This window comes from Polistes fuscatus, unplaced genomic scaffold (genome assembly GCF_010416935.1).
Source record: "Polistes fuscatus isolate 324 unplaced genomic scaffold, CU_Pfus_HIC Scaffold12, whole genome shotgun sequence".
Taxonomy (NCBI): domain Eukaryota; kingdom Metazoa; phylum Arthropoda; class Insecta; order Hymenoptera; family Vespidae; genus Polistes; species Polistes fuscatus.
Window position 1 is genome coordinate 7,151,118 of NW_025113020.1, and position 26,201 is coordinate 7,177,318.

General features: G+C 38.0%; 1 protein-coding gene across 21 annotated transcripts in view; it reads left to right on the forward strand.

The window, feature by feature from the left end:
* The window catches only part of LOC122513568, an 84,258-nt gene that overhangs the window by 48,627 nt on the left and 9,430 nt on the right, over positions 1-26,201 (forward strand). For 2 of the 21 annotated variants that reach the window (XR_006302789.1, XR_006302787.1), the window contains exon 1: positions 25,537-25,943. The exons of 17 other annotated variants lie outside the window; for them this stretch is intronic. The gene's annotated coding sequence lies outside the window, so the exon portion shown is untranslated. Of the gene's footprint in view, positions 1-25,222; positions 25,944-26,201 lie in introns of those variants that run through there. 2 more of the 21 variants (XR_006302793.1, XR_006302791.1) reach the window with 2 other exon arrangements.

The window sequence follows — 26,201 nt, forward strand, 5'->3', positions numbered from 1 at the left end:
TCAATCCTAAATTTTAAATATGTATCATCGAACCAGCAACACACACACACACCCACACATACTATTCTACTGTTTCGTGATACATCAAAGAAACACAAATTATGTTTATGGAAATATACTAACGATTCGATTTCGTAGAAATGCAAAAAATACCACCCCCCACCATAGAGGAAGGGGGGGACGCAAGTGAAAAAAGTATAAAAGAAAGAAAAAAAAACTAAAGAAAGGGATCAAGATCAGAGGATATCGATTAAAAAAAAAAAAAAAAAGAAAAGATAGGAACTTGAACTGAACCGAAGGGGTTGGTTCCAGGTAGTATGGGGAAGGAAGGAAGGGAGGGGGGGATCAAGAGAATGCAAGAATATAAGAGACCGAAAAGTTTCCCATATGAGATGAGAGAAAAAGAAAAAGTATAAAAGTAGAAGAAGAAGAAGAAGAAAAGGAAGAGGAGAACAAGGAACGGGGAATAGGAATAAGAAAAAAAAAAGAAAAAAGAAAAAGGGAACGAGGAGAAGTGGAATCTTCAGAAGTGGCGAACGATGAACGAGAAAGAAGAACTGGGTGCTTGGGGTAGAAGATTTAACAAAAAGCCCAGGTACACGGGGAGAAAAAAGAAGAAGAAGAAGAAGAAGAAGAAGAATAAGAAGAAGAAAGGGATTGTTCTGCGGCCATTTTTGTTGAGCATCAGCGATGGCGTTGGTGGCAACCAAAGAAAATGATGATTTTAGTAGTAGTCCCTAGTAGTAACAGAAGCAGCAGAGAACCATCAGGAAAAGTAGAGACGAATGGGAAGAAATTTTGAGTAGTAGGCGGGGGTTGGTGGGGGCAGGAGTTGGGGGTGTGTAATTGGCGATGGTGTCGGTAAGAGGAGGAGGGTAGGTCGACAAAGGGGAGTAGTTTGAATGAAAAAAAAGACAAAAAATAGGAACCAGAGAAAGAGAAGAGAGAAAAGAGAGAGAAGAGTGTGTGTAAGGGACGAGACGAGAACTAAACTGAACGAACGGAACGAACGGAACGAACGGAACGAACGAACGTGAAACGAAGAATGAGAGAAAGAGAGAGAGAGGAAGAAGAGAAGGATGAGTATGAAGGGGGAAGGGGGGACGGGGGTTGGAAGGGTACGGGAGATCGGATAGGATGAAGGAGGAAGAAAGAGGAGAGGAGTGGAGAGGAGGGACTGGGGGTGGGGGAGGGCGGACGACCTCGGCGATGATACGACAAAAAATCAGATGCACGGCCATTGGCTGTTCTCAATTCGAATTATTGGCTTCCCCGGTCGCCGTTCGTCAGAACCCCTCCCCCTACCCCGACCCTCTCCTCGATATTCATTTTCTCTCTCTCCGGGTTCTCCTACTCTTTTTTACTCTTCCTCTCCCTCCTCCTCCCTGTTTCTCCTCCGTCTCGGTCTCCTTTGCACTCTCTCCTCCTCCTCCTCCTCCTCCTCTTCTGCACACTCTTCCTCTTCTGCACTTTCCCTCCCCCCGTCTACTCTTCTTCCTCCAACGAGTCTCCTCTTTCTACGAAGCTTTTCTACTCTCTCTCTCTCTCCCTCTCCCTCTCTCTCTCTCCCTCTCTCTCTCTCTCTTTCAGTTTTATCATCGTACTACTTTTTTCTTTTTATTTTTTCATTTTCTTTTTTTTCTTTTTTTTTTTAATATATTTTTATTTTTTTTCTTGCTTGCTGCTATCTCCCTCTCACCCTTTCTCTCTCTCTCTCTCTCTCTCTCTTCTTTCCGTATTGCAACGCGTCTCGTCGTGGTCTTCTTTCTCACTTCCTCATTCTTTATTTCTTTCTTTCTCTCTCTCTCTCTCTCGCTCGCTCGCTCACTATACTTGCTTTTATATATGTATATATTTTATATATATATATGTATATGTCTACCACCTATCTACCTCAACCCACCTTTCCAACCACCCTACCAACCCCCTTTTCAGGAGAACGCCGGCAACGGCAACGGCAACGGCGGTGGGCGCCGGCGAGAAGGGCCGAAAAAACTTGGAAAAAAAATCCAATTTCGTTGCTATGGTGACCGGCGTGCGTTGACTTTGATAAAGATCCCCCGAACGAGCCACCACCACCACCACCTCCACCTCCACCTCCACCTCCACCTCCGCCGCCGTTGCCGCCGTCGTGTTCCTTCCTTCCTTCCTTCTCTTTCTTTCTTTCTTTCTTTCTTTCTTTCTCTCTTGCCGACGCTGTATTTCTTGTTTTTCTTTCCCTTCCCTTTCCCTTTCCCTTTACCTTTTTCTCTACCATCATCCTTCTTCTCGTTTTTACATTTTTGCAATTTCTTCTTCATCTTTACGAAGCCTTTTTACACCCCCCCCCCAACTGTTCCCCTTCCCCCCTCCTGTTATTGTAAATCGTTATTTATATTGTTCGTAAATTATTGTTTATATTTTCGTTCACTTTCTTCTTCTTCTTTTAGACAATAAGACAATTGTTCCAAGTTCAACGATTTGAACATTCTGAGAAACGTATTTGGTCTTCCGTTACCGTCATCTTCCTTCCTCGTTTCTTTTCTCCATTTGCTAAAAATTCCGAAAAGATTTTGTAATCTTAACGCCAGGGGGAGGGTATCCCTCATCCCCCACTCCCGTTACCGTCTACTTGCAACTACCCCATCAGCTAGCTATCTTATCAACCTTTAATCCTAAAACTTAACACCCCACTTGTCAATTTTTTCGGACAAATCAGGTACAATTGAAAAGATCGAAATAAAATAGATTGACGGAATATCGGAACAGCAAATATTCCCCCACCCTGGTGTCTTAGGAGGTTCTGACCCATATCAAAAAGAAAAAAAAAAGAAGGACAATATGCAAAGAAGTTTCGTCAAACATTGACACTTATCTTAGCATCAGTCAGTCAGTCAAGTTGTCAAACCATCAACACTCCGATTACTTCCTATACACTTTCATTGGAACTAGCCCAATCGGGTCGTTCCCAACCACCCCAATTCACCCCGATCATACTTCTCATCCTCGAGCTGTTCTACCCATCCTTCCCCCTCCCCCTGGCCCCACTCAGCATCCTCCTCGTCCTCCTCGCTGACGGAGTGCTTCGTTTGTTTCGAGCATCGAGTATTGGAAAAATTTTATTTACACGACAAAAAACATTATCGGTCGGTTGCCGTAGGAGGAGAGAAGGAGTCGCGGAGGTGGGGTGTGGGGTGGGGTGGGGTGAGCGAGGATGTGGTGTGGTGGTGGTGGAGAGTAGTCGGCCTGGGACCCACCACCCGTCTTTGTCGTCTCTGGTTCGATCTCTCCTCCAACCCTGTTTCTACCTTTCTACCTATCTAACGCGCCCCCTTCCTCCACCTCCACCTCCTGCAACCCCCTCCCCCACCCCTTATGCCCCGTTCGTTATATTTTCTTTTTCTTTCTCTACGAGCCTTTTCATTCGTCGAGATAAATGGAAAGAGAGGGGACTTTTCGAAACAGGGGATGAGTTGGCGGACCGTTGAGAGAGTGTGTGTGGGTTGGGTAGCTTGCTTGGTTGCTTGGTTGCTTGGTTGCTTGCTTGCTTGCTTGCTTGGTTGCTTGCTTCGGCGGGGGTGGACCTGGGTTCAGGACCTGGTTTGGGGGACTTTTTCGGGGTGGGGGAACAGAAGGTACGCAGACTTTTGAAAAATGCAATTTAGGAGCGACAATGTGTTAGACGAAGTCCTGGATATATCTATGTGTGTGTATATATCTTCAAGCCTGCAAAACATCGGAACGGGGAAATGAAATTGGAAGGAGAAGAGGAGAACAGTTCGTTCGTTCGTTCGTTCGTTCGACCATACGCCCCAGCACACACCCATCCCACCCATACACCCATACATTCGCATCAAGCACAGATATTTTCATTTAGAAGAAAAGATAAATAATCTATGAGCAAAGTTATGATGATCAAGCGTACGAGTAAATTCTACAATTACGATTCGAGATAAGAGACAAGAAAAAACAATATGGCCGCGCGTCGTAAGTGTTCCTAACATAACCTATAAAAAGCTGGATAAGATCTCACTTACACGTTTTTGTAGATTTTTTTCAAAGTAATGCAAAAGAAATCGTAACTTTTATCTTGCGCGAAACTTATCAGTCGAGATACTAATACAAAAAAGAAAAAGAAGGGGACGTGTCATGTTCGTTCCGTTCGTTAACAAAACCAATCCCCCGTCTTTCCTCAGCACCCCCCGTAAACCCGAACGGAGTATAATCCAGCATCTCACCTCACCCTGGTATCACCCACGAATTCTCCCGATCCACCTTTCTTCTTCTTCTTCTTCTTCCTCCAACCCCCGATCCCCAACCCCCCACCCCAACCACGTTCACCTCTTTCTCACCCTACGGGGAAAGCTTCCAGCGTGTAGGCGGGTGTGATTTTTATTTTGAAAAACTTTTTTAATAAAAAAGTTAGACGCTTTGGACCCCAACCAACCACCTTGCCCACCCTCTCCTCCCTCATCCTCCCGCCTTCTACCAACCACCCTTTCTCTATCTTTCTCTCGTTCTATCTCTGACGTTCTCCGGTTTTATACACCGTGCAGGTGTAGAATGTATAGAAAGATGAGAGAATAAGAGAGAGAGAGAACTGGTAAAGGGGGTGGAGTGAAGGGGGTGATGAGGGGTTAGGGGTGAGAGGGTAGTCTGGGTTTTCTAGAGGTACGCGCGTATTAAAAGTTTCACGACGCTCGCGATATTTCATAACTTTTCTGTATATTTCGAAAAAACGTACAACACCCCCAGCCAAGCCCCCCCTCTTCGTCCCAACCCCCCTCGACCTACCCCCGATAAACCCACCTCCCCCACCCACCTGTTTCACCTCCTCTCCTCTCCTCTCTTCTCTTCTCTTCTTTTCTATTCTGTTCTTTTTATCACGTTCAGAAACGGTCCGGTTACAGTAAAAGGACAAAAGTACGCGGAGACTAGGATTGTGATTATGGTTGAGGACCACCCAGGTAGTCCGAAGTTTTATTCGTCAAAAGTTTGCCGTATATTATTATTGGGTCTGGTGGTTCCAATTGTTTGTGGTCAAATGTTGTTGTTTTATATATGAACATCAGTTTCTTATATTTTTTTCTTGCGATGGGAGAGGTGTAGGGGGTTATGGTATTTTTATTTTACAGTCATAGTTTATTATTCTTTAGCTTGTTTCTGATTTTAGAAATCTAACGATTAGATGATTAATCATCATTTAAATTCTAAGATCAATAACTGCAGTCATTTGATTTCTTTCATTTAAAAAACAATTAGCAGCAAATAATAAATAATAATCGTCATTGTCGTTGTCGGGTGTAATTCGATCAGTGTTTTTTCTTATTTCGTGATACTCATAAGATGAATATCTTCGTAAAAGGAAGAACCCAATAACAGTAACACTAGCAATACCAACAGCCAGTACCAGTACCAGTAACCAGCATCAGCACTGGCATCAGCATCACCAGCACAAGCAGTTTTAGTAATAGTAGCAGTTAAAGTAATAACACAGCATGACATATACGATAAAGGATCTCGAAATGAAACTTTTTCTTCTTTCCCGTATCCTTCGAATCTTCTTCAACGAGTAGTGTGCGTCGTCGGAGTTCGAAATAAGAACCGAGTTTTCCTCTTCTATACCTCTTTCGTCAATATCGCTTCTTTTTTTCTTCACCCAGTCCCCACCCACCCCCTTTCATATTCCCCGATACTCTCCACCCAACACCCACTTCCCCCCTCCACCTTCTTCACCTCTTTCAGTCCGTTCATCTCTCATTCTCCTAAGCCAAAGTCCGAAATACTTCAATTCTTGCTCGTCTCCTGTTCAGACAACTCTTTCTACTTCGTGTTAGTTACACACACACACACATACCTTCAGAAATATATATTCACGTACACACGTGTGTTGGTAGAACGGTTTAGATATTCCCAAAGAAAGAATCTTCTTCTTCTTCTTCTTCTTCTTCTTCTTCAAGCTTCGCAGTTTTGCTTTTTTCCTTCCCCCACCCAACCTACCACCTTTCTTTTACAGACTTTCAGATTCTGCACACACACACATACGTATATATTTATGTTCGTAGAAGAGGACAGGGCGCGTTTTTTATTTCTTTTTTTTTGAGTCTACTACCTGTGCCTACTTGTTGGTATTTTCCTTTTGCTCTCGAGACTTCTCTTTCCTTTCCCCACCCTCAACAACCAGCAACCAACCAACCAACCAACCAACCTCTTTCTCCTTTTTCTTGCTTTCTTGGTTCTTCCTTCCTTCCTTTTGCCCTTCTCTCCCTTTCCCCTCTCCCCCCCTATCCCTCCTCCACCACCCCTTTTTATAATTCCCTCGTGGAATCAACGGGAATGGATACACGCACAAGTAAAGTTCGCGTCCCTTCTTTCTGTCTGGGTTCGGAAAATTTTGCAGACGATACTCCGATGATGGTGGTGGTGGTGCTGCTGCTGGGGGGGGGATTCTTCGGGGAAGGTCGCGCGGGTAGCGTGGTGGTGGGGTACGGGGAGGGTTGGTAAAAGGTGGAAGACCTCGCACGCTGTCTGTCTGTCTGTCTGTCTGTCTGTCTCGCTCTGGGGGATTTTTCGTGTTTTTTCTTTTGCTTTTTATTTTTTTCTATTTCCTTTTTCCCTCCCTTCGATGGAACGGGGGGGGGAGACCTCATCGTTTTCTTTCGACTTCCTTCCTTCCTGGAACGAGGGGACGGTTGAAGGTACTTTGATCCCTTTTTTCTAATATACTTTCGGTACTTTCTTTGATTTTGTGTATACTTTAACGACGATTATAGTCGTCGGCAAGATGAATATTTTGTGAATTTCGAAAGTACGACGATTATAGTCGTCGGCAAGATGAAATTTTGTGAACTCGAAAGTACGACGATTATAGTCGTCGGCAAGATGAATATTTTGTGAATTCAAAGGTACGACGACTATAGTCGTCGGCAAGATGAATATTTGTTAATCCAACGAATGATTATAGTCGGCAGCATAATGAAATTTTGTGAATTCGAAGGTACGACGATTATAGTCGTCGGCAAGATGAAATTTTGTGAACTTGAAGGTACGACGATTATAGTCGTCGGCAAGATGAAATTTTGTGAATTTCGAAGGTACGACGATTATAGTCGGCTGCATAATGAAATTTTGTGAATTCGAAAGTACGACGATTATAGTCGTCGGCAAGATGAAATTTTGTGAATTCGAAGGTACGACGATTATAGTCGTCGGCAAGATGAATATTTTGTGAATTCGAAGATACGACGATTATAGTCGTCGGCAAGATAAAATTCGTGAATCCAACGACGATTATAGTCGTCGGCAAGATAAAATTCATGAATTCGACGATTATAGTCATAGTCGTGTTCACTTAACATTAATTTACTCGAATGAAATTGTAAAGAAAAAATAAATTACGTTTACTTAAACATTATTTCGAATTATCGATAATATTAGTTAATAAAACAAACAAATGAAATAAAATATTAATTAACGACGAGTATATATACACTTTGTCTCGCGTTTGAAATACCATTTTATTAACATTTGATGTTTCTATGTGTATAGTTACGGTATAATAATACGCTCGACCGAGAATCTTTGATCCTAATCGCGTGCAAATGCCAATTACACGAGTCTCTAACATTGATATATACTTATAAGTGCATCGATATAATACCATTACTCAATACACTTATATACACAAATACACAAATACACACACTAAGCCTCCACGTATACACAATTCTAGTTAAATTGTTAACATAGCAAAAGGTAAGAATACGCGTGAGAGAGAATCGTACTGTTAAACTTAAACAGGAAATAATTAATACCTAACTTCTTTACACGAAGTAGTAGTAGTTGTAGTAGTAGTAATTGTTTCTTCATTTCATTTAGAACTTCTTAGAAAATTACACACACCGGTTGTTGCATATGAATCAACTCAACTCAACCAACTCAACCAACTTAACTCAACCAAACAACCAACCAACCAATTTGTTTTTCCTCCCCCCTGCCCCCCGTTCAGACTTCATTTTTTTTAATTGTCGATACTCGAACATTCTCCAATAGATTTTCACCTTTTCTTTTTTCCTTTCTTTCTTTCTTTCTTCAGTTTTATGCGAAATAAAACACCGTCGTTGTTTTATCAATTAACGATCGAAAATCGTTTAATTAACATAAGCGAAAGAAATAAATAAAAGGTTATCTTTGATCGAACATACACACATACATACGTACGTACAATTCCCTCACCTTCTCAACCCCCTACCCCCAACCTTCTCCTCTTCCTTCTCCCCCTATCTCCCTCCCTCTGGTCTCCCTCGGTTTCTTTAGATACTTTATTCGAGTGGTAGAATGAAGTTACAACAAGCAAAAAACTTTATTATACTGCACACGCTTTTTCTTGTCTATTGGGTGTATCAAAAGTTTGCAACATTACTTCGGAAAGTATTTTATGTGTATAAAATAAAATAAAAATGTGTATAAAATAATTGTTCGTTTGCAAAACTATTATTTTTTTAATATTATTATATTTATTTTGTTATTTTTATTTTTCAAGATTTATAAGTATCCAATTATTATTATTATTATTATTATTATTATTAATAAATTATATTTAATTAAATTATTATTTAATAAATGTTTTATTAAATACTCAATGACACACTTTAATTCGAATATTTCAAATTAAATTAATCATTTTATTATTGATAGAAATAAAAAGAAAGAGAGAGGGGTTGGGGACACCGGGATTGAGAGTTATTTATGAGACACCCTATATTAGTACACCAAGAAAGAAAGAAAGAAAGAAATAAAGAAAGATATAGAAAGAGAGACATAAATATATGTGCAACGTAAATCGTGAAAACATATTAAATGGGGATAAGATCAGCAGGAAGTCGGTTGGTCGTGTGTTGCCCAGCAAGAGTGAGTGAGAGAGACAGAAAAAGTATTAAAAAAAGAAGTAAAACATGACAATCTATCTCTTTCTATCCTTTTATTCATTTCGATATTTATCTATCTTCTTTTTTTTATCTTATTATCTTGTTGTTATTGTTAGTTTGTTTGTTTGCGTTGTTGCGATGGTTTTGATGGTATTGATGGTTTTGATGGTGTGCATTAAATGCAATAACAAAAAACTGGTGTGTGTACTTATGTACGCACGTAAGAAGTTATACTTCTTTGCCGCACCAAAACGAACATAACCTCAATAACCTCAAAAATAACTTCAAGAAAAAACTTCAAAGAAAAAAAATAACTTAAAAGAAAAAAATAATTATTATTATATATATAAGAAAGAATAAAAAAAAACTGGTGTGCGTACTTATGTACGCACGTAAGAAGTTATACTTCTTTGCCGTACCAAAACGAACATAACCTCAATAACCTCAAAAATAACTTCAAAAAAAAACTTCAAAGAAAAGAAATAACTTAAAAGAAAAAAATAATTATTATTATATATATAAGAAAGAATAAAAAAAAGAAAAAGAAAATATGAAAATATAGATATCAGTCCACACTAAATATAAGAGAGATATATCGAATTACTTGACGCGTCAACAGCCATGGCGCGGTTACAGCATTAGTTCTCGCTTCGATCATTTAAGTAAAGCAGCGCTGAGTACGATTAGTATTTGGATGGGTGACCCGCTTGAGAAAAAAGGGGGGAAGAAGAAGAGAAGACAACTTCATGCCGTATACTTGAAATCGCTTTGCCGCGCTTTGTAAATACCGACAAACTTCATGGTGTCGTTTTTCCAGTCGCTCGGAACAAAATCACTCCCCATTACATTTTCCCAAACGCGCCAAAAGAAGTATAACTTCAAAAATACAAAACAAGAAGAAGAAGAAGAAGAAGAATTCGGAGGATAAGTGGGTGGGTGGAGCAGGGGGGGGATGGTTTAGACAGATTGAGAGGGTAGGGGAAATGGGGGGAGGGGAGATGAGTGTAATTACTCGAACTGTCGTTAGTGCGATATAATGCAAGATATGTGCAAGTGGTGAAGGTAAAAGTACAGGAAGGAAGGAAGGGTGGAAGGGAGGGAGGAGGGGTAGAAAGGGAACATTTGATTTCATTTTTTAGATTTTTTATCTGATTCTATCGCATTGAATCCTGTATGAGGATGTAACAATCGAGAGAAAGGGAGAAAGATAGATAGAAAGAGACAAATGGTGGGTGGTAGTGTTGGTGAAGGAGTGGGGGGGAGGAGAAGGTGATGTTGCGAGGTGGTTGGCAAATGACTCTGTGTGTGGGGTGGGGGGTTGGGTTGTTGAACATAAAAGGGCTTAAATCTTAAGAAAAAGATATAAAGAAAGAAAAAGAAAGAGAGAGAGAGAGAACTGTAAGAAGGTGCACAGTCAAAGATAGAAAGAGAGAGAGAGAGAAAGAGAATGTAAGAATTTAATAGAAGAAAGAGAGAGAGAGAGAAAGAAAGAGATGATGAAAAAAACGAAATAGAAGAAGAAGAAGGAAAGAGAGAAAGAAAGAAAGAACGAAGATAAGGGTTGAAATAGGGTGAGAGAATTCGCGTTTTAGGGTGAGAAAGAAGTAGGAACGCAGAAAAAAATAATCCGTATGTGTAAGCGAGAGTGTAGGAGAAGGAGGAGGGAGGAGGAGGAGGAGGAAGAGGAAGAGAGGGGTTGTTGTAGTAGGGTGAGTCATGAAGTGGGGATACTCGAAGGGTGGATAACAAGAAGGAAAGAGAAAGGGAGATGAAAAGGGTGTATGGGAAAGCGAGAGGAAAAGGTAAAAGAAAAAGAAAAGAAGAAATAAAAATAAAATAAAAGAAAAAGAAAAAGTAGAAAAGAAACGAAGGGAAGGGAAAGGGAAAAGGGAAAGGAAAGGGAAAGGGAAGGGAATAGGAAAGGAATAGGGTAAAGGGGGTGGTGTCTGTATGTGTCTCTTTTAAGCCGCTGAACTTTGGCAAGTTCGAAACCGTCCGAGGCCCTGTTCTACCGAACACACACATACACAAACACACAGACAGACACAAACACACACAAACACATCCGCGCGCGTGCGTCTGTCCGTCCATCCGTCGTCCGTCTGTCTCAGTAACTCTTTTTCACTCTCTCGCTCGGAGAGACAGACCAGACCCAACCCCCCCCCCCACCTCCTCCTCCTCCTCCAACACGCATACATACACTCATATACACTCATACATACGAAGAGGACCTTGCATTTCCCTCTGCCGTGTATATACGAGTCTTCTTTCTCGCGACAGCCAACCACCACCTCCACCATCACCACCACCACCACCCTTTCACCCTCACCCCTCTTCCATATCACTCCTTTCTCTTTCTACTTGTAGAGGAGGGTGGGGGGGATTGGCGGGGTGGTTTCTTCCGTTCTTTCTGTCTTTTTCCATTCGTCGGGGAGCAGCAGGAGGAACGCGTGTCTCTGTTCGTTTTTCTCTGTGGATTTTCAGCATTGGCGGCCGCCGCCTGCCATCGTCGTCGTCGTAGTAGTCGTCGTAGTAGTCTTCGTCGTAGTAGTCGTCGTAGTTGGTATTATGGAAATTTTGAACCAATTCGAAATCAATAGCTTGCCGTTTCTACCCGCCAAGTCTCTACGAGGCCGCCTACGGCAGCCCCCCTCCTCCGACAGACCACCCCAATCCACCCCAATCCACCCCCCAGACTCACCCCCCTCGTGCAACGATGCTCCTCCCTGATATTTATTGAGAATCCACCGGCGACGATTCGTAGGAGGAGTTTCACCCCTCCCCTCCCTCTCCCTCCTCTCCTCCTCCTCCCTTCCACCCACCCCTTCCTACTTGCTCTTTTTCTTCTCTCTATGTGTTATTACGTATACTACTACGTATTAGTGTACGTGTATTGTATGTATGTATGTGTGCGCGAGTCTTTTCTCTTTTCCCCCCACCCCCCTTTTCTTTTTTTTTTTGTTTTAATTTAATATTTTTCTTTTCCCTTTTTTTTAATCGAGGTGTCTTGCGCTCGTATTCCAGCCGCCCACCACCACCACCATCACCCACCACTGCACCCCTTCGAACTTTCCTCCTCCTCCTCCTGGTAGTGGTGGTGGAATGGGGTGGAATGGGGTGGAGGAAGACCGGTACCATTACTACTACCCATTTTTATCATTACCAATACCATCCTTTAATATTCAGTAGAAATTTTTGTTAAATAAAGAACTTGTCCGAATCAAATATGGATTCCGTGCATATAATTATTCTGAATTATTCATTATTTTTATATGTATATATGGGGGTTGGTTTTGTATATGTGTGTGTGTGTGTATGAATGTATGTATGTGATTGATAGATAGAGAAAGGGGGATTGTAATAATAGTAAGAGAGAGAGAGAGAGGGTTCTTTTTGTTTCTATAGTTATTAATATTGATAATATCGATCTTAGATATTATAATTAAATTTGAAAATGTTAAATGTGAATTAGTGTATTGCGTGTTGTATTATGAGGGGATGTTTGAGATATAGTATGATAGGGTTATTAATGATATATATATATATGTTAATAATCATTTATTAACAATATTGATTTTTCAATTGTTATAAAATGTTTATTGTATTTTTAATTACTTATATTTCGTATTTTTTATAATTTTCTTTTTCTTCTTTTTCTATGAAAATTTTAATGAAGGTATTATAATTTATTTAAAAAAAAATTTCAATTTAAGGGTTAATAAGCGATTAAGTTCGGTTGGAAATTAGGTTAATTCTAGATTAGGATTTGTAGATTTTGAAAAATGATAATAATTATAATAATTTTTCGTTTAACTTAGCCATCTTCATATTGCAGGAGTTAATATTAATGGCGGTGGTTACTTGTATTATGGTTATATTTTAGTATACCTCTTGTGTCTTTCCTTTGTTCGTGAATAAATCTTTTCACAAAAGGGGAGAGAGAGAAGAGAGAGAGATTACGAATTTGTATTTTAATGAAGTAATATACTATAATATTTTTTCTTTTTTTTCTTTTCTTTTATTCTTTTTCCCCTTTTTTATTTCCCCCCCTGGTTTCTTTTATCTTTGAATATTAAATCATATGGGATACATTAACTACAGTAATTTATTATTCATGATTACAAAGAAAAGTTATATTTCTCTTATAAAATTAATTCAACAAAATGAAAGATAAAAAATGGAAAAAATAAAACAAAAGGAATATAATCCTCCCTCCCCACCCATAGAAAGTTACTTTCAATTTTATAATCTAATCTAACCAAATTCATTCCGGTCCCATATCCGTATTCCCATAAACAGAACCCAGAACTTAACCAAAAAAAAAAAAGTAATTAACATTTATTCTATCTAGTGTGTTAGAAATAAAATAGGAACTTCGAAATATTCGTCGAATAGTCCTTTGCAAAAATTAAGTCAATTCTTAAAACAATCCCCCACTCTATCGTAAACGAAAACACACTTCAAACCTAACCTCTTCAAATCCACGATACCAAATTTAAAATAAAAGATCAAGCTTCAAAATGTTACACATTCGTTCAAATATCTTCGCCAACCTGTTATTCAATGAAGCGAATCTCAAACCGAACAAAATTCATCATAATCCTCCCACCCTAATCCTAAAAACAAAAACCTAACCTCTTCGAATCAATGATATCAGGTCAGAAATAAAGTATGAGCTTGAAAAAGTGGTATATTCGTTTGAAAATCTTCGCCAACCTGTTATTCAATGAAACGAATCTAAAATCGAACAAAATTTATCGTAGTCCTTCCACCCTAATCCTAAAAACAAAAACCTAACCTCTTCGAATCAATGATATCAGGTTAGAAATAAGGTATGAGCTTGAAAATGTGGGATATTCGTTTGAAAATGTTCATCAACGAGTTTTGCTATACCCTAGCACGATGAACACAAAGTAAGAAGAAGAAGAAGAAGAAGAAGGATGAGAATGAGAATGAGATGAGAATGAGAATGAAAATGAGGATGAGGATGAGGATGAGGATGCGAAGTAAGAGGAGGAGGAGGAGGAGGGGGATGACGAAGGAGGCAGCTAGCTAGGAGGTTATGGAATAAGACGAAGGGCGGGTGTGGGGGGTTAGGGTGATGGCGAGGGTGAGGGTGAGGGGTAGGGGGAGGGTGGGAGGGAGGCTTTTTCGCTCGAGGGGCCTTGGATTCCGAGACGCTTGGAATCGCTTCGGTTCCCATGATTCTCTCAGCGGCACTACGAGAGTTAGAGAGGATGGAATGAGAAAGAATGAAAATGAGGGAGAATGGGAGAGGAGATAGGCCCTTCTCTATCTCTCTCTCTTTCATACACACACACACACACACACACACATACTCTTTTTCTTTTTCTTTGGCTTTCTTAAAGAATTTTGTTCGAGTGTTGTGTTGTGTTGTGTTGTGTTGCGTTGCGTTGGGTTAGGTTGGGTTGTGTTAGGTTGATGTTATATAGATATGTGTGTGTGTGTGTGTGTTTGTATTCTCGTTGTTGGGTAGGGAGAGCTTTTTTCGTTTTACAAACTGGTTCAATTTTTTCTCAAAAAGCGGGTGAACAGCGTGGAAACCGGTTGTGTGTCTTTATACGTTGGTTGGGAGGCTTGGGACGCGACCGACCAACCGAGAGAGATGAAAACAGTGGGGAATTTCTTCTGTTCGTGATCCCAGTATCGTATCGAATATTTTGCTGGACCCTTGCCAACGATAATTGGCCTCGCGAACAATTTTTCTATTACTTATCGTTTTTGTTCTAATGTCTTTTTTTTTCTTTTCTTTCTTTTTTTTTTTTCAGAAGAAGAATTTCGTAGGATTCTTCAATAAATAATTTTCCTTTTCGAACTGTTCTTGCTTGTTGTCCTGCTTTGATTTATCATTTTTTTTGTTTTTTGGTTTGTAGGTTATGTTCGATAGTTGAGTAGGTTTAACATTTTTATCTGCACGATCGGGTAGAACATTTGTTATTATTATTAATAATAATAATAATAATAATACTGATCTAAATAGAAATAACTTAGCAAATTATTTTACAAGAATTAATAACAATAGTCAATAATTAATTTGTATGGTCTAAAGTGTACGCAAATTTGTTAAACGTCGAAAGTATTGAACTGTAGAAAAAATGCAATTCTTATAAACAATTATGAAAGAAAACTATGAAAATATTGAGAACCCCTGACGTTATCCCACTTCAAATGACCCCCCCAACCCCCCAATACTCTTTCTCTCTTTCATATTCTCATAAAATCAATAATCGATCATCGATCGATAAAAACAAATCCCAATCATTTGAAAATCCCATTCACAATTACCGTGCACGCAAAAACCACCCCCTTCCCCCTCCCCTATCTGAGAAAAAATTCGAATAATCCAAACTGTAATACTAAAAACAAATAAAAAAGTACACGTACTATAATATATTAATTGAATTTATTTATAAATAATTAATAATTTCAAAGGATTCCTTCTCTCTCTCTCTCTCTCTTTTTTTCCTATTAGTATTCAATCCAATTTGATACAAGAATGTTGAGTAGTAGTAGTAGTGGTGGTGGTTGGTTGGTTGGTGGTTGTGGTGGTGTGTGGTGACCGTGAGCTAGCTTTAGGTCTAACAATAAAACCGGCCGACGGATTCATAACGATTTGGAAAAGGCTTTTGCACATGACATACTTTTTTCTTTTTTTTTTTTTTTCTCTTCTTTTCTCCCCACTACCCCCCCACCCACCCATCCACCACCCCCTACCCTTTCTACTTTCGCGAAACCTACTCCGGAGGAAAGAGAGACAGAGAGAGAGAGAGAGAGAGAGAGAAGAAGCCAACCCGAAGTGGGTTTCCATTAGCAGCAGGCAACGTCGTATTATTATTTACTGCGCTCGCTCTGAGAATCCAGAAAAAGTCTTCTTTTCAGTATTGTAAGAAACGCCAACTCCTACCCCTAACCTACACAACCCTCTTCTTCCAACTACTACCCCCCTCCGTTACCAACCTAACCCCTATAAACCCCTTCTTCTTCTTCTTCTTCTACTTTTCTCTTTCTTACTTGGTGTACGTACTCAGAGGATTCAGATTACCAACTTCTCAACGTGACCCACTCGTAGTCATTACTTAACGAATTATCACCGATTTGTTTGTAGGATTCGTTGTTCAGGAAATTTCATGAATTATTTCTATGCTTTTTTCGAACATGTTTATATCGATGTGGAGGGGGGATTGCTGTGCTCATTGGACGAGCAAAATGTTCGACACTTAAGCCACCTATCACGCACGATTAATTAAACTTAGTTCTGATTGGTTGTAGGATTTATTGTTCAAGAAATTTAATGAATTATTTCTATGATTTTTTCGAACATGTTTATATCGATGTGGAGGGGGGATGCTGTGCTCATTGGACGAACAAAATGTTTGACACTTAAGCCACCTATCACGCACGATTAACTAAACTTAGTTCTGATTGGTTGTAGGATTTATTGTTCAAGAAATTTAATGCATTATTTCTATGCTTTTTTCGAACATGTTTATATCGATGTGGAGGGGGGATTGTTGTGCTCATTGGACGAGCAAAATGTTTGACACTTAAGCCACCAATCACGCACGATTAACTAAACTTAGTTCTGATTGGTTGTAGGATTTATTGTTCAAGAAATTTCATGAATTATTTCTATGCTTTTTTCGAACATTTTTATATCGATGTGGAGGGGGGATTGCTGTGCTCATTGGACGAGCAAAATGTTTGACACTTAAGCCACCAATCACGCACGATTAACTAAACTTAGTTCTGATTGGTTGTAGGATTCGTTGTTCAAGAAATTTAATGCATTATTTCTATGCTTTTTTCGAACATTTTTATATCGATGTGGAGGGGGGATTGTTGTGCTCATTGGACGAGCAAAATGTTCGACACTTAAGCCACCTATCACGCACGATTAATTAAACTTAGTTCTGATTGGTTGTAAGATTTATTGTTCAAGAAATTTAATGCATTATTTCTATGCTTTTTTCGAACATTTTTATATCGATGTGGAGGGGGGATTGCTGTGCTCATTGGACGAGCAAAATGTTCGACACTTAAGCCACCTATCACGCATGATTAATTAAACTTAATTCTGATTGGTTGTAGGATTCGTTGTTCAAGAAATTTAATGAATTATTTCTATGCTATTTTCGAACATTTTTATATCGATGTGGAGGGGGGATTGCTGTGCTCATTGAACGAGCAAAATGTTCGACACCTAAGCCACCTATCACGCACGATTAATTAAACTTAATTCTGATTGGTTGTAGGATTTATTGTTCAGGAATTGAATGAACTCATTCTTGGTTTTATTTAAGAATATTTTTGGTGTGAAGAAAAATTGTTACCACGTGTGTATATCTCGGTTTAAATTAACTTTCCAGGTAATCCATGCATTAATCCAATTAAATAGGAAACTCCTATTCATCAAAAAATCTTAAATAATCTAACAACAAATATATAAATCTTCGTCAATATTATTACAAGTTTTTGATTAAAATTGAAGAAATGAGTAAACAACAAGAAGAAAATATGACGAATAAATGAAACTAATCAAATCGTCGTTTGTTGTACGAACTCTAGTAATATCTGAGCTGAAATAGTAATAATTCCTATATAGAGAGAAGGGGGCAGGGACGGGGAGGGGGGGTTGTCAGAAGTATAAGAAGGGAATAAAAATTACAGAACAAAAGTAGACTTTATTGGGATCGATAAAAAGAGGTCGTCGTAAAGTATATATGTGTGTGTGTGTGTGTATACCAAAGGGGGTAGAGTGGTGGGGGTGGTGGTATTGGGCTAAGAATAAAGTTCCTCCACTTGGATGGGGGCGATTAAAAGGACAAAAAAAAAGAAAAAAGAAGGAGAAGAATAAAAAATCCAGGCCAAAGTTAAAATCAACAGGGTCGAGTTCAAATTCGATGAATTTATTATTTAATCCCCCGTCCCGAAAAAGAAAATATCGATCGTTTTGGCCTCTCGCGAATGGTGCCAAACGACAACGACACAATTCAAGCCGAATTAACAATTTCTTCCACCACCACCAGCCCCGACTACTCCCCCGACCCTCCCACATTTTTTCCCCAGGTCCCCCAGGTCTCCTAGTTCTCCGTTATCGGAGTATCTTTTATCACCCTATTGAAATAAGAAGAAAAATAATAAACGTGTTACAATCACAGAGAAAATGATTACGTTTTAAAGATATCAGATATCATCGTCATGTTTGGTCATTGACCGGAAGTGGTCACTGAACGAGATACATCAGTTCTTATTTGAACGACTCACACTCTTTATAATATTCATTTATGCGTGTGTGTGTGTGTGTATGTGTATGTTTGCGTTCACGTGTAAGTAAAGTAATATCAATTTTATACGATAAGGATTTAGTAAACACATACTATTTTTATAATAAATAAATTTCATTCATTAGAGAGAGTCATCTTGAAATACATCGAGTCTTATCGTAATCAGTAATTGGCCTTATATTGTAAGCTTTGTGATAGTGTATATATATGTATGTGTTTATATTAATTCAATCATTTGTGGTAATAAATAATATTTTAATTAATTATACAATCTTTTCAATTATACAATCTAATCGTACGATTTAATATTCCATAATATTATAATTAACAAATCTCATGGTCTGACTGTGTACGGGAAAATAAAAAGAAAAGTATACTAATTATTGCGCATCGTTTAATTTCTTGAATTAATATATTACGTTTAATAAATTTTGAGGTTATTTTCATACACTCGGGTGAATATATATCGTGTCCACCCTGTATATACGAAAATAATACCACCAAGTGTGGTGACCCGTTTTGAAAATGATTCCGATTTATGGGATTCTTATTTCCGAACCGGTTTATATTATCGTTAAAAACGGTGTTTCGTGTGTAGTATCGTAATTGAAATTGCATTGAAAGATTGGTGTTAAACACCAAGAGAAGGAATAACTGAGAAAGATAAAGATAAAGATAAATGAAAAAGAAAAAACAACGAGAGAGAGAGAAAGAAAGAAAGAAAGAAAGAAAATTGTACGACCCAGACGAAAGATCCGGAACACACATACAAATACACACACACACATATACACACCACTGTATGTTTGCTTTTCTTTCGTGGATGGATGGATTTCTCTGGATTTCTTCGGTTCTAGGTCATCATCGATCTCTAAACATCTAAAACGAATACTATTACTCGTTATAAGAAAACTAACGTTTAGTATGAAATATTTATTTGCAATTATGTTAATGCGACCTTTTTCTTTTTTTTCTTTTTCTTCTTTTTCTTCTTTTCTTATCTTTCTCTTTCTTTTATTTCTTTTCTTTCTTTTTTATTTATCCTCTTCGTGGCAAAAGAAAATCAATTTCAATGGGTAGTCTCGATAATAGTTAAGTTGTTCTTTGTAATTTTTCTAATTGTAAGTAAGTAAGATGAAAACAAAGATGGCGGTGATTGTACCTCTCATTGGATATTATTCTTTTCTGCTTTCGTATTTTAATTGATCGTTAAATATTTATTATTATACTTATCGTTACAATATATATATATATTGCACGATTGATTTCATTAGATTATAATAAGAATAAAGATGACAAGTTGTTTTTTTTTTTTAAATAATCGTAATAATTTTCTCTTACGATTTCATGTGTATCCTTTTTGCGCGGGAAAACTTGTAGTCGCCATTTTGCATATATTTAACCAATTACAATTTGACATTTTCATTAGGAAAAGTTTATTGGGCAACAAAAATTGTGTAGTCGCCATCTTGTATAGATTTAACCAATTAAAATTCGACAATTTCATTACGCGAAAAGTGTATATAAAGAAATTCATTTAGGAAATAAAATATGTGTTCCATGATAAGAGACAATAATATAAACGTTGTTCTCATTTATTAACGACGAATATTTCGTCGATGAAAATTTCTATACGGTGTAACAAAAATTTTCTAAACGATTCGACGAATTGCTAAATTAAAAAAACAAAACAAAAAATATAACCGGTTTTAAAAGTAATCTAAATGTTATCTAATCGAGAAAAAAAAAAAAAAACCAAATCTCAATAACTCGATTACAGAAATTTCTTACACGCGTTACACAACTAATACAGTGTGTTCAAAAAAAAAAAAACATCGTTAAAATATATAGTCTAAACGTTAAATATTTTCTTCGATCTTTACGAACTCAGATAAAACATTAATACACATACACACATACATATATATATATATATATATATATAAAGAAGTATAGTAATCAGAAACGATTAGGTATAGTGTTTCCATTCGTAGAAAAGGTTATCATATATGTTAAGTTTAGTTTTCTTAAGATGGTAATAGAAAACTATAAAAAAAAAGCTGGTTGTTTCATCAAAATTCTGATCCCTTCGCAACCTTCCCTTCCCCCTCTCCATCCTACTCCACCCACCATCCACCAACCAATAAAAAAATTACAAAAAATCAATTCGTATTCGAATGGTAAAAAACCGAAGTTTAGATTTTTGTTCTATCGAGGTTTGCTGTTTACTCGAATATATTAAGTAAGATGATTAAAAAAAGAAAAATAAATTCACATGTCAACGAGATCGTGAAAAAATGGTCACGTGTTTGATTGGTTTGTTTGTTCTTTTTTCTTTCTCCTCTTATTACTACATTCTCGTCATCTATTTTTAATACTCGATTAAATAAAATAAAGAATGAGAAAAAAAGTGTTAGAGAGAAAGAGAGAGAGTGAGAGAGTGGGGGGGGGGTGTAGGGAGGGCGGGGGGAAGAAAAATAATATAAAAAAAAATATAACGTTTGACGCACGATTTTACGATGCAACTTTGATCTTTCTCTCTCTCTCTCTCTTAAGTTTTTCTTGCTTTTAATTTCTTAAGATTATTTTTCTCTTTTCCTTTATATTTTTCGTCGTGTCATGCCGATGATCATCCTGCCCCCCCTCCCCACCACCCTTCCCTACTATTTTTCTTTTCATTTTACACGATAAGAACTTCGTAACGTTTATCGTTTCGAACGGTTGTTTGAATTTGCCGCCAAATTTGGATTTTTTAGGGACTATTGAGAAATTCCCGTCTAGGGGATTTGTAACTTTGCGCGGGAAAAGTTTGTTCAAGGGTTCGAACCAACGAACGCGAGAGAGTGAGAAAGAGAAAGAGAAAGAGAAAGGGATGAGGAAAAGGGAGAGTTTTCCCTCTGTTAAAAGAAACTTCAAGAAGAGGAAGAAGTTTTGAAAGTGAATGGGAATAAAAAAATAAAACGACGCGTGTTGATTTTGTTTGATAGTCAAGATTAACATTCCATTTGTATTTCTAAACGTTCACGTGTGTAATTTGTTGTTTGAATTTTATTTAAATAATAATAATAATAATATATAATAATAATAATAATAATAATAATAATAATAATAATTTAATTGTAGAACCAAATATTTGTACGAAGTAAAAGAGTGTAGCGAAATTTTATTGGGGAGGGAAGAGGTTATGTATGAAAAATTAATTAATACGTTTATAATTTAATATAAAATTCTGCATTAGATTTGTTGATAATAATTCGTACCAATATTCGTTAATATAATAATGATAAATATATTAATAATATATATATTATTTAATTATATAAATATTCTCTCTTAATATTCTTCTTTTGTTCCCCCATTTCGTGACACTTAAAAAAAGATATCTCGTTCTCCGAACATTATTATAATAACAAAAACGTAAAAAGAAATAATGTTGTTAATGTTCTAGGATTAATTAAAGAAAATTGCGTGCGTGGATAGAATAAAAAAAAAAACACACACACACACACAAATGGTCTATCTATCTGGTTACGTAGATAAATAATGAATTCATTGACTTTTACGTCAACATAGTCATATAACAATTATTTAACGATTCCTATTACGTATATAATTCCATGATTTTTCAATCTGTCTTCGCACAAACACACACACACACACACACACACATGATCATTAATGCTTACGTAGTATCTAAGATCTAAAACTATATAATGCTAGTTACATAATCGATAAAAAATTCGTTTACATGTTAACAGATATATTGTATAATATTAAATCGAGATCGTGTTCAAATTCATTAAATACAATGATAGATAAATGTGACAAAACAAATCTAGGGATAAAGGGTGCAAAAAAAAGGGAGGGGGGATAATGACAGATACCATAATGAGAAAACAGTTTTTTAGAGGTTAGGAATAATCTAGTGAAATATGTTTAAATCGATCGTTCGAGTTAGAAAAAGATAGAAAATGTGAGGAGAGAATGTGGATGAGGAAAAGGGCGGGAGAGAGGGGTAGGGATAGGGGGGGGAAGGGGATAAAGAACCCCCTTACTAGTAGTATATTCGAGTAAGAGAGAAGAGGACGCATAAATGGTGTGCCGTTAGAAGGTCGGTCGGTCCTTTAAGCTCTAACTCGCAAGCCCTACTTTCGACAATACCGGAGCAACAAGTATTTACACGAGCTTTTCACGTTTAAAGCGTACTCGTAACGCTTCCTCCCTCCCTCCCTCCCACCCCTTTCCCCACCCCTCCTACTTTTCCCACCACCACACCACACCCCCACCACCACAACCATCTTCATCCTACCCCACCACCACCCTCCAACGTTTCCATTTCCATTTTACATCACTTCCGAATCATTATCTTTTAGGTTTTTTATTGATTTTTTTATCATTCGTTATATACATACTTGTTTGTTTTTTTCTTTTTTAAATTATCCTTCGACAATCGAGGAGACAGAGTCCACGAAGTCTCATGAAAGTGAAATCAATATTATTTTAATCATTTTTAATCATTTTTAAGCGTTTTTTCTTCTGTGGGCGCATATATGCGTCCAACGAAAGCAATCCGCGTTGATTGAGGGACGCTATTGCGCTCAACAATTTTTTCTTTTTTTTTTTTTCTCTTAATTACATCAAAAGTATTCGTTAACACGCGTCGGCAGCAAAATCATTTCATTTTTTCCTTTTTTCGGGAGGAACGTAGTAGGTGGAGGTGGGGGGTACTCAACGTTTTTTTTTCACCCATTTTTGTGTGTGTCCCCTTTAGTGTTTTATTTCTCATTCGATTAGGAACGATTCGATGATGATAGTTCAACACGCGAAAGAAAACTAGAGTTTAAAACAAAAAGGTCGCGAAGGAAAGAAAAAAAAAAAACAAAAACACGCGCTCTTTGATGTTAAACTTGAAATCGATCGGATCGAATTCAAATGGGGGGAGTGGGGGGGTGGGGCGGGGAGGAGAGCGAGAGATCGTTTAGAAGTTCGTGAAGTGTATGTACGGCTGAACTACTTTTTTTTTTTTTTTTTTCTAGGGTAGAACTTGTGAAGTGGTATAGAAAAAAAAAAGAAAAATTGGCGGGGAAAATGTTGTAAAAAGAAAAGTACTACCGGGATGAAAGGTTTGAAGGGCCTGGTGGGAAGGGTGGGGGGTACGAGAAGTGAGTGCGCGAAGGGAATGTTATTCGTTATACAGATGAAGTGTGCAAAGTTGAGAACACACCACGCACACGCACACACACACACACACACAACGCACAGAGTATTTGAAGAAAATACGAAAATATTATTCGACTATTAAATATAATAAAATCAAATGAAAATAAAAACCATTGTGGGAGAGTGGGGTATAATATTAAAATTTAAGTAGACGAAAAAAAATGTCGGACAAATTTCTTCGAAATGAAAACCAATCAACGACAAATAACGATATTTGTTTGAATCGTGAAAAAAATCTTTTCGAATAAAAAATCCAATTGAACGAAACAAAGAAATGAATTTTCTACGTAATTCACAAACGAAAGGTAATCTTAAAACGTTTCAAATATTAAACGCAACCCTCCACCACCAGCACTACCCTGTTTTCCCACCCTTTCTTCGAAGGGTGAAGAAAAAAAAGGGAAAGCAAGAAAAGAAAAGAAAAGAAAAGTAAAGAAAAGTATTGGCGGGAAAATTGAAAGATCTCGCGATGAAAACGAGCATACGATATATAACGGGTGTGCTAAGGGTGACACGAGATGATGGTAGGTGGCGGGTAAAGGGGGAAATTCTTCTTGTCATCGTCTAGACTCATACAAATAAAACAAAGTAAAGTAAAAGTAAAAGTAAAGTAAAGTAAAGTAAAGTAAAGTAAAGTAGTAAAGTAAAGTAAAGCTATAAGCGAAGAAAAAGCAAAGCAAGAAAAGAAAAGAAAAGAAAAGAAAGCATAAAAAGCAAGTATAATAATAATAATAATAAACGATAAGAAAAACAAAAAGAAGGGTACGAGGGGAATGGTAGAGAGAAAAAAGAAAAAGAAAACTCGAAGTTCAAAGCAAACGACAAAATAGAAGCGTGGAAAAATGTATATGTGTGCTGTTGTGCGTTGGTTGTGCGTTGTTGTGTTTGTGCGTTCTGTTGTGTTGTGTTTAAAATACATGAACGAATGAGTGCGAAAGATACATAAAAAAACACGACTGAGAGATGAGAGCAAATGAACAAAGTATAACCTAACCTCTAAAGTGAAAGAAAGAAAGAAAGAAAATCAAGAAGGATACAAAGTAACAAAGTATTACTTATTGCGAATGAGTGAGAAGAAATTCGCTAAGATATCAGATCTTGCATCTTGATACGTTCCTGTACTTGCCACAGTGCCGTACTAGAGAAGAAGAAGAAGAAGAAGAAGAAAAAAAAAACAAAAAAAAGAAGAAGAGAAGAAGGGTGAGCTTGTAAGAGAAAACAAGTGAGAAAGAACCAGAATGAGCGAGCAAACGAATAAGAGTGAGAAAGAAAGAAAGAAAGGAAGAAAGAAAGAAGAAAGAAAGAAATGAGAGGAAGGGGTTCAGTGCAAAAGGTAGAGATCGGTCGGTGGGGGGTTAAGAGGGGGTTGGAGGGGGGCGTATATGAGAAGAGGTAGTAGTGTAGTAGGCGGCAATATAGGAGGAAAAAAGGGGTGCGGGGGAGAGGGGAAATAAAAAGAGAAGGAGTAGGAGGAATAGGATGAAGGGTTGGGGGGGGAGGGTAGTAAAAAAAAGAGAGAGAAAGAGAAAGAGATAGGAAAAGTGAGAAAGAGAGAGAGAAAAGTGGGGTTGTTGGTACGGGGCCGATATTGAGGAGTAGAGGGGAGTAGTGGGAGGAAAGGGGGGGGGGAGCTCGTCGGCCTAAAAGGGGCTAGCTATCAAGGGGAGGAAAAAGCCAAAAGGAGGAGGGATATACGTATACATGGACATGGTCACACGTAAAGAGAGAGTGAGAGAGAGAGAGAGAAACGTAGGAAAAGGAGGCAGAAAGCAGCGGCAGCACGGCGGCAACGGCGGCAACGGCAACGGCGATTCGTCGTGGGGGTTGGGAGGAGGAGGGCGGAAGCCAGACGTAAAGGGGGGTTGAGAAAGAGGGAGAAAGAGAGACGGATAGATAGGAGTCGAGTGAAAGAGTATATACGTGTACCACCACCACTACCACGTGTTGTGTGTACGTGTACGTGTGTTGTACGTTTTCTACGTCCCCCACGTTTTTTTACGTTTGTGTGTATGTGTGTGTTTGTGTGAGTTAGCGAGTGAGTGAGTGAGAGAAAGAGAGGCGCGCCGGTTCCGTAGCATTTGTAGCATTGTAGGTCGTTGCGTTTTATAACGTGACTCCTTAATTTCCGCGACGGGTGTCCGCAGCCCGCGTGTGCATCCAGTTTAGTGTTTTGTTACCAGACCGAGAACAAGGACTTACTTAAAAACTTCTTTAACTTCTCTCTCCTCTCTCTCTCTCTTTTTCTCTATCTATCTTTCTAGTTCTATTACTTTCTGTCTATCTATCTATCTAGATTTCAAAGATCGTCGTATCGTCGATCCTTTTCGCGATCCCTCATTGATACCTCATTGGGATACCTTTTTAAACATGTTCTGATCATCTTCATATCATTGTCAAGATTGTCATCGTCGTTGTCATCATTTTCCTATTTTCCTAAACACGTTTCTTGTAGAGTTTGTTTGGTTCGATTGTTTCGTTCCTACTGATGCTGATATTTTACACCTCTTCGTGGGTTAGTTCTTCTTTTTAGTGTTTATTTGTGTTGTGTTGTGTTGCGTGTTGTTGACGTGTGTTATAGTAGTGGTCCAATGTGAACATCCCCGGATGGGGATCATCTCCCTTTTCCCGCTCCCGCCACCTTTTTTCCTCGAGGTGCACCTGTTTGTTTGTTTGTTTTTTATTTTGTTTGTTTGTTTGTTTCTTTTCTAATTTATTATATTTTTTCGCATCGCGAGATGGTTTTCCTTCCTTCTTTTGCTTAAGTTTCGTG